General features: G+C 34.8%; 1 long non-coding RNA gene across 1 annotated transcript in view; it reads left to right on the top strand.

Annotated features, from left to right (window-relative positions):
- The window catches only part of LOC141298419 (uncharacterized), a 58,778-nt gene extending 52,857 nt beyond the window's left edge, over positions 1–5,921 (top strand). The window contains exon 2 of the long non-coding RNA XR_012341579.1: positions 5,001–5,921. This is a non-coding gene — a long non-coding RNA (uncharacterized lncRNA). The remainder of the gene's footprint in view (positions 1–5,000) is intronic.
- Positions 5,922–9,808: the final 3,887 nt, after the last annotated feature.

Below are 9,808 nucleotides of genomic sequence, written 5' to 3'. Positions count from 1 at the left end.
AATTCTGACTTTATAACTCACAATTGTGAGTTTATATCTCAATTCTGACTTTTTATTTCACAATTTATATCTTAATTCTGAGAAAAAAAAGTGACAGTTGCGAGATATACAGTCCAATTTGTGAGATAAGCCGCTATTAATTTATTTTTTGAGTGGCAAAAACAAACTTCCATAGATATCATATACAGTATGTCAATATAATACTATGATTTTTTTCATTACACTATATATTTAAATAACTTCTAGCCATTATATCAAAGCCAGCTCATGATTACACTGAATTCAATTACTTTGGATGTCAAAATGTGTTCTCAAAACTAGAAGCAAGGCTTGTAAACAAAGAAAGCAACGTGGCATGTTTGTTTGTGGACAGATTATTTAGTAACAGCCAGATACATCAGCATTTGGTTTTCAAGTGAGTGGAAATGCACGCTGGTTCTGAGAGAGGTGGAAAATGGGTACAAATAGTCTGTTTTGGTACTTCTGTTCTTTGAGATCCATTCGCTGTTATTTTTAGTTGCGGTTGAAAGGGACTGCCACAGGGGAAGATTTTAAAGTTTACAGACAAAAGTTCCCCTGCATCAATGAGTATATGAGCTCTCTCATATGCGACAGGATGAATTACTTCCCCAAACATGTTCCTCAAATTATAACCGATCTTAGTGAAGAGATTCATGCACTTTCCAGTGTCTTTTTCAGAGGGTTGTTGGTCTGGGCTGTTGAAGTGAAGAAAGCGTGGCTGTTCTCTGTGATGACTGGGCCACTCACTCACTCGCTTTCCCTCTGTGTCTGGATGTGGGGCTGCCCGGGGCCTCTCCGCCCACCCTCAAGGGCCTGTCAGAGCAGCCTCACCAAAGGCAGATTAATCTACATTACTGCTAACAGCTCAGCCTGGCCCCTGAACCACTCACACCAACACACACAGACACATACACATACACACACTGTATTTAATCTTCTTGCACTTCAGTCAAAAATCTACAGCTGAGCTTTGGTCAGAAAATTAAGGTTAGTCAAAGCTGATTTATGAGTTAAAAAGTCCATCCATGAAGTCTTTTTCGCTAAACCAAAAAGTTCTGTATAGAATAAAACACTATGACTCTGAGGTTGTGTCAACATACCACAAGCAAGTAAAAAAAATCATTTTACCATGGTGCTTTTGTAAATTCATGTGACAGTGTTAATGTTCAACGAAAGTTCAATTAATTAATGAAAGTAATACGTTCTTCTGTAGGCTGTTCTGTTAATACAGCATCCAAATTTAAAATCTCTTATAATAAAGAGCAGTTAGATCACAAGACAGTCCTGTTTGATCTTTTAATGTTTTAGAAAGAAATCTCCTATGCTCACCAAGGCTGCATTTATTTGTTCAAAAATACAGTAAAAACATTAATATTGTGAAATATTATTACAATATGTCTTTGAAAAATTTATTTATTTGATTTATTTTCAGCATCATTACTTGTGTCACATGATCCTTCAGAAATCATTCTAACATGCTGATTTGCTCCTCAAGTAAATTTCTTATCAAAGTTGAAAACTTCTAACATTGATATTTATTTTTCCTCAGGATTCTTTGCTGAATAGAATATTCAAAAGAACAGCATTTATTTGAATCGTTCAATCTTTTGTAACATTATAAATGTCTTTACTGCCACTTCAGATCAATGTGTCCTTGCTGAAAGAAGAGCTTTAAATTCTTTCACAAAAAATAAAAATCTCACTGACCCTTTTGAAGAGCACTGTACTTTATCTTAATATTGATTGACAGGAAGTGGGAAAACCATAAGGCTCAAATGATCTTGACATAAATTACCTCCAGTAGTAGTGAGCACAGAATCAGTTGTACCATCCTGTAAAGCATACACGTCAATTTTTTTTTACACAGACCCAAGAATTCCCATCCGTCCCTCTCCCACGGCTGTTTCCTGTCCCTTTGGGCACCAGCACATCTCTGAACATCATGAACAGTCTGTCCTCTTGCTTAGAGTTTGTTTATGTGTGTGTGTAGCCAGTGTAAATAATGAATGTTACTTAAAGAGACATGTGGGAGATCTGGCCTTGCTAAACATACTCTGATTAATGTCCACCACCAAGCATGCACTCCCAATTATGAATTACTGTACGCCGGCCCAACGTCCAGAATCAGAATACGCCTTTTGTCAATGCGGGGGGAAACCCTCTGATGGTTTGTCTTAACAAAATAAACATCTGAGAACATAGACATACTAGTATGAATACTAATCCGTTTTAAGCAGCAGTGGGGTGTGCTTTTTTGCTTTCTTTACTGTACATCTCTATATCTCTGTGTGTGTGTGTGTGTGTGTGTGTGTGTGTGTGTGTGTGTGTGTGTGTGTGTGTGTGTGTGTGTGTGTGTGTTAGATGGGGTGGAGTGCTGCTCGGCTGCAGTGGTGATGAATGGGTGTGTGTGAGTTATTCATCTCCTGCTTATACGAGTGGACAGTGGTCCTGCTCTCTCCACATGTCAGCACATGGGATAATTCTGTCATTTATCAGGAATGACACAGGAGACAAAAACTTGCCCCGAGAGATCATCCTAGGGTCTCACCCCTACAACTCCTGCTTTCACCCTAACTGTACTCATCCACACACCCATTTTTTACCACTTTGTCACTTTTCAAACAGTTTGTTTGGTTCTTTTTGTCTCTTCTGAGTAGAGACAAACTTTCTGATTTGGTTAGAAATGGTTTTGCTTTTATTCAATAAGGATGCATTAAATTGATCAAAGGTAACAGTAAAGCCATTTATAATGTTACAAAAGATTTAAAATGCATTTCTGTATTTTCAACATTGATAATAATTTGAATTTTTCACTAAATCAGCATATTAAAATGATTTCCGAAGAATCATGTGACACTGAAGACTAGAGTAATGACTGCTGAAAATTCAGCTTTGCCATTGCATTTTATAATATATTGAAATAGAAAAGGAAGAAATCAATGTGCACAGTTAGATTTCAAATACTGTTTAATATGAAAACTCAAAACTGATATATGGGCCATTCCACAGAATTGGTCCAAAGTCAGAATTGGAATCATCTTGAAAAAATGTCTTTTTCCGAAATGTTATGAATGCAAATTGTGTCATATCCAAGGTACACATTTCTAGTCATTGTGCAGTTCATTCTCATATTGTATTTTCGGAAAGTTTTGGAATATTTGTCCCTTCCCCAAATTTGTCACTACCGAAACACATTATTATTAATTATTATATATTAATATATTATATTAATTATTATATTACATTATTAACATATTTTATTAGAAGGCTTATATTTGGCCTATTCAGATTTTGCTTACATCTACATTGCAAATATAAATTTTTTGCTATTTTATAAAAAAATCTTCAGAGGTAAAGCAACAACAATTACATTTTTAACAATATTTCAAGTGTAATTTATGAGATTTGTTGTATATTGAATTCAATTTTTCTTTGTAAAATCAAAAAGTTGATCATACTAATTTCAAAGTTAAGGTTTAATTAGTTTGAATATACATTGAACCAAAAACTATCATAACATCTATTATAATAATTCAGTATACTTTTTTTTTGACAAAACATCATTCGGTAGTGACTGCCCATTTTCGGTAGTGACAGTAATGTTTTGGAAGCAACCGCATCACATTACAGTATTTTAACTTGCATACTAAAACACTACTAAAACATACTACAAAAAATTTCTACATTTTGTTTATTTCCACCCTATTGTCACTACCAAAACGATTACATGTTTCGGTAGTGACAATTTTATAGGATAACAAAGAAGTTATCTAAAATTGTAAATTTTATATATTTTTGAACCTAGCATCAAAGATGCTAAGCAGCACATGGTTAGCTAGCACAGTTCTGAACAGTTGTACACATATAAAAACTAAATGTTATGGAATAACTCACAAAAAAGTGTGCTTAGTTAAAAAAGGTGTTCGGTAACACACCGTATTTTCCTGACTTTTGAAAGCAATTTACCTCAAAATGATGGGACCTATCTACTCACACCTTGTAGCTATGAGGGAGAGGGACAGAGGAAGATTTTCTGATCATAAATGTAGGGGTGTAGTTAAAATCAGTCTCAGCCAATTTTACTAAAACATAGTGTTGCGGTAGTGGCATGACAATGCAGGACACATTTTTTTTACATAAAATTTCATAATTTACAAAGAAAATATAAAAATAAATATTTTTTTTGAACTTTTTAAAAGAATTTTAACTTTTTAAAACAAAAGGTAAACAATATTATTTTCAAACATTGAAATTTAGGGGGTTACGGTTTGGGACAGTTACCCCCGAATTGAAAATATGATTATTTTATATATATTAAGCTTACTAATATTTTAAAACTTATTGTGGGTTTCAATAGATAATAGAAGGGTATTAGTAAACATCTTAGACTTGAATGATGCTTTTTAAATGTGTTTTTTGGTTGTGAGACAACAGTTTGCACTAATTCTGTAGAATGCCCCATATAGCAAACTCACAATCACAATTATTGGCCAAAATATATAATAAATGAATATGCAGTTGAAGTGCAGAATTTAGTGAATGACTGAGTGAATCTGTTAAGTCCTGCAGGCACAAATTGTCTTTTTGGTTTGGTCATGTGACAGTAGGAAAGTGGGTTTTATAGAGAATTCCATCAGTAAATATGTGAAATTTATTAGCTGGAGGAATGCCACAAGCCACACTTTTTACTTTTTGGAGAAAAATAAATGCTCTAAGCGTGTCTGCAGACAGATGGAGGGGAAAAAGGCAAAGTTGTCACACCGTGTGACATGTTTTGCACGAAAGTCTGTTTGTTATTTGTATTTTATTTTTTTGAAAGACAGATCCGACTGAAGTGAAATGTGTTTATCGAGTTCAGTCGGAAAAAATAAATTTATTTTTGATGCAGGGCATGTTCTCGATACCATGCGTGCTGTTTTGTGTGAAAATGTTAAAACTGCACTAATTAACATGAAATCTCTCGTCTTTTCTCTCCGCAGGATCATTCAGAACCGTGTCCTGGTCTTCATCCTGGGCGCCATCATCCTCCTCACCATCGTCTTGGCCATCTATTTCAATTTGCGAGGGCACTGATCTCCACTGACTGGCCCTATGCGTGCATGTGTGAGTGTGTACGAGCGTGTGTGTAAGATTAATGGTGACAAAAGCGTTGGGCTGGAGTAATTAGGACAAATTGTTCACATGAATCATTCCTGGTGGGCAGTGACAGGGGGCCTCTCCTCGCTGCTCTTGAGCGGAGCGGGACCGTTCTCACCCTCTCTCCCCTTATACTTATGCTGCGTCCATTACTTTTAAAACTTACCGACCCATAGAGAAACCCAGCACGGACGTGTGGACTCGAGGACCATGATGAGAACATCAGATAGATAAAGAACAGGAAGACGAACATCAACGTATGTCAAAACCTGCTGTTTAATGTTTAGTTTTCTTTTTCTGTAGAGCTACTAGTAAAATCCCATCCATCAGGTATATATGTGTGTGTGAGCCGTACACAAGGCAAGGCCCCCGGTGCAGTACCATTTAGCACATGGTGCAGAATCACACACAACACACAGCCCAAAGGTCACACGCCCGTCTCTCAGTCCCCCTTCATCCAGGATTAGTAGCTTCTCACGCTGTTCTTCTAAGGTCAGCAAAGACCTCGCATGTGTTTAGTTAAACCAGCAGGACTGCTTTGAACAAGAAAACATCCATGTCCACTCTTACCTTTACTAATCAAATCTGACAGCATGATAGTAACTGTAGTCAGTCGTACTAATAAGAAATGTTTCCTGTATTTATTTTGTTTTCAGATGAATTGTAATGTATTTTTTGCTGTAACTTTCTTTCGATTTGTCTGGAATTTGTTTTAGCCGTTAGTGTTTGAGATTAAAACTATATCATTTGTCTCTGCTGTACAATATTGTTGCAAATGTGCTTCATTATTCCTATAGGGGGACCAACTAGCAAGCATCAGTATGGAAATATGCAAAATTTGTGAGTCTGCTCCAGGCTTTCACCTGCTGGTTGAGTCTTAGTCTATAGGAAAGAAGGTAATGATGGCTGTGTACTAATAGTGCCATTTATTTCTTTTAGTTTATCTTTTTTATGTGAGGATATGTGTATTTGTATATATTTATATGTGACCCTGGACCACAAAACCAGTCTTAAATAGTACGGGTATATTTGTAGCAATAGCAAATTATCTATTTTTCTTTTATGTCAAAAATCATTAGGGTATTAAGTAAAGATCATGTTCCATGAAAATATTTTGTACATTTTCAACCGTAAATATATCAAAACTTAATTTTTAATTAGTAATATGCATTGCTAAGAACTTCATTTGCACAACTTTAAAGGCGATTTTCTCAATATATTGATTTTTTGCACCCTCAGATTACAGATTTTCTATTATTGTCCTATCCTAACAAAGCTTATTTATACAGATTTCAGTTGATGTAGAAATCTCAATTTTGAACAAAATTGACACTTATGACTGATTTAGTGGTCCAGGGTCACGTATGTTTATCACCATACACTTCGGCTCAGTTCCAAAACCCAGGGAATTATTTTCAGTTGATGTCTAAGGCCGTATCTCTAGCTGAAATTAACAACAACTAAAAACACACAAGACCAATTTTACAATTGGTTTGCAAGAGGTAGCTGTTAGCATGTTGCTAAGCTAATGACACTTTAAACATAGTCAAATAATCGATTTTAGGGAATCAGTCGTATTCATCATTTGACTTTGTGAGCTTGGATAATTTTTTTCGAAGAGCTCGCTATTAGCATATTGCTAAGCTAGTGACATAATGTATTAAAGTTTAAAGACAAATAATCCATGTTAGTGAATCGAGTTAGCGGTTAGCATGTCGCTGACCTAATGACACATCAAACAAAGTAAAATAATCGATTTTAACAAATCAGTCATTTTCATCATCAAGGCATAATGTGTTAAAGCATAAAGACAAACAATCTATGTTAGTGAATCAAGTTAGCCGTTAGCATGTTGCTAAGCTAATGATGCTTTAAACATAAAGTCAAATAATCGATTTTAGGAAATCAGTCGTATTCATCATTTGACTTTGTCAGCTTGGATAATTTTTTTAAGAGTTTGCTATTAGCATGTTTCTAAGCATGTTTCTAAGTTAAAACATGAAGACAAATAATCTGTTATTGAAACAAGTTAGCTGTTAGCATGTTGCTAACCTAATGACACGTTAAAAAAGTCAAGTCAAAAAAATTTTTTACGAATCAGTCATATTCAACATCATGTCATAATGTGTTAAAGAATAAAGACAAACAATCTATGCTATTGAAACGAGTTAGCTGTTAGCATGTTGCTAAGCTAATAACATTAAACAAATTCAAATTGATTTTAGCGGCTCAGTCATATTCATCATTTCACTTTTGTCGGCTTGGATCTTTTTTTTTAAAAGAGTTGGCAATTAGCATGTCGTTAAGCTAATAACATAACATTAGAGCATAAAGACAAATATTCCATATTAGTGTTAGCTGTTAGCATTTTGCTAAGCTAATGGCACTTTAAACAAGTCAAATTGTTGGTTTTAGAGAATCAGTCATTTATAATCAATCGAACTTTTTTAACAAAAGAATTAACTGTTAGCATGTTGCTATGCTAATAATAATGAATTAAGTATAAAAGCAAATATTTGATGTTAACAAATCAGTTATATGTAAATCAGTTGTATTTGCCATCAACATTTCACTTTGTTTGCAATGTTGAATTGATTTTTTTAACAAGAGTTAGTTGTTAGCATGTTCCTATGCTAGTAATAATGTGTTAAACATAAAGGGACAAATATTAAATGTTAGCAAATCAGTCATATGGTAGTGTTTTGCTAATGAGCTAATGACATTGTTTTAAACATGAAGTCAAAAAATAGATTTTAGTGACTGTTGTATTTGCCATCAACATTTCTATTTGTTTACCAGAGTTTGCTAATAGCATGTTGCTAAGCTAATGATTTAAACATAAAGACAAATAATCCATAGTGAATCGAGTTAGCTGTTAGCATGTTGCTAAGCTAATGAAACTTAAAACAGTCAAATAATCAATTTTAACGAATCAGTTTAATCAGTTGTTCAATTGTTTGCCATCGTGGAATGATTTTTTAAACAAAAGAGTTAGCTGTTAGCATGTTCCTATGCTAATAATAATGTGTTAAACATAAAGGCACAAATAATAAATGTTAGCAAGGTAGTGTTTTGCTAAGCTAATGACATTGTTTTAAGCATGAAGTCAAAAAAATAGATTTTAACGAATGTTATATTTGCCATCAACATTTCTATTTGTTTAACAAAGTTCGTTAATAGCATGTTGCTAAGATAATGATTAAAACATAAAGACAAATAATCCATAGTGAATCGAGTTAACTGTCAGCATGTTGCTAAGCTAACGACTCAAAGCCAAATAATTGATTTTAGCGAATCAGTTCAATTTAAAAGTCGGCAACACCAAAGCTCGAAAAGTATCAAACATTTATTTAAAAAACTTTCGCATAGCATGTTTTTAAATACATTTTTAATTCTTTTGGAGCTTTACGATTAAATTGTTGTACTTGTTTTTTAGTTGAGCACCCATTTGAGATTGATTTCAATTGTTTGCGATCTTGGAATTATTTTTTTTAAACAAAAGTGTTAACTGTTAGCTATGCAAATAATAATGTGTTAAGCATAAAGACAAATATTCAGTGTTAGCAAATCTATGTTAGTGAACTGAGTTATCTGTTAGCATGTTGCTAAGCTAATAACACTTTAAACAAACTCAAATAATCGCTTTTAATGAATCAGCCATATTCATAATCAGCATTTCACATTTATTCAAACAAAAGAGACAGCTGTTAGCATGTTGCTATGCTAATAATAATAGTTTTAAGTCACAAAATTGATTTTAACGATTCGGTTACATTTGCCATCAACATTTTGCCAGCTTAGATCAGTTTTTTTAAGAGTTCGCTATTAGCATGTTGTTAAGCTAATGACAATTTGTTAAAGACAAAAAATCCATATTAACGAATCGAGTTGGCTGTTAGCATGTTGCTAAGAAAATGATGCAATACTATAATAAGCGTAAAGTACAAAGCACACAAATATTGGCTAAAATGAACCATTTTAATTACATCAAGCTATATTTTCTCACTTTATTCATCTTTTATTTAGGTTTTATGTTTTGTCACAGAGTTGTCACAATGCATTCCGGGATTTCAATGCTGCCTTAAAATTGGCCCATAGAAGGAATATTATTAGCATAGTGTGCCTACGATTCTGCCTACGTAGGTAACTTATTAGGTTTTGGAACACTGCATCAATTAACACACCGCCACCTCTCTTCCCAAAAAACGTGGCGCATGCGCACACCTCGGCTGGTCGAGGTGCCTGACGGACGGACGGACAGACGGCATTTGATATTCTGTTTCAGGCCGGGTGGATTGTCTTATTTTGGAAGCAGCCTGGTGGGGGGTTTTCTCTGCCTCTGCTTCACAGCTACGGCTTCAAAGCGCCAAATTAATGGCCAACAAAATAGTGCGTCTCCGCGTGTCCCATGTGGGGCCAACCTATTGAGAGTTATCATTAAGTTGAGGAAGCAAGAGAAAGGACGAGGGGGAGCTGAATCCCGCCAGTTTAACAAACCTCATCAGATAATGACCTCTGTGATTGGGTTTCGCATCAAACGAGCGTGCGCGTTTAAGTACGATAGCGCTGAGATTTGTTTGTCCTTATTTTCTCGCACGTATGTACGTGCGGGGGACGAGCAAGCGCGTTCCGTTCCCGCACCTGCGCGCGT

The sequence above is a fragment of the Garra rufa genome, chromosome 22, assembly GCF_049309525.1.
Source record: "Garra rufa chromosome 22, GarRuf1.0, whole genome shotgun sequence".
Taxonomy (NCBI): domain Eukaryota; kingdom Metazoa; phylum Chordata; class Actinopteri; order Cypriniformes; family Cyprinidae; genus Garra; species Garra rufa.
This window is presented reverse-complemented; position numbering and strand designations above follow the sequence as displayed.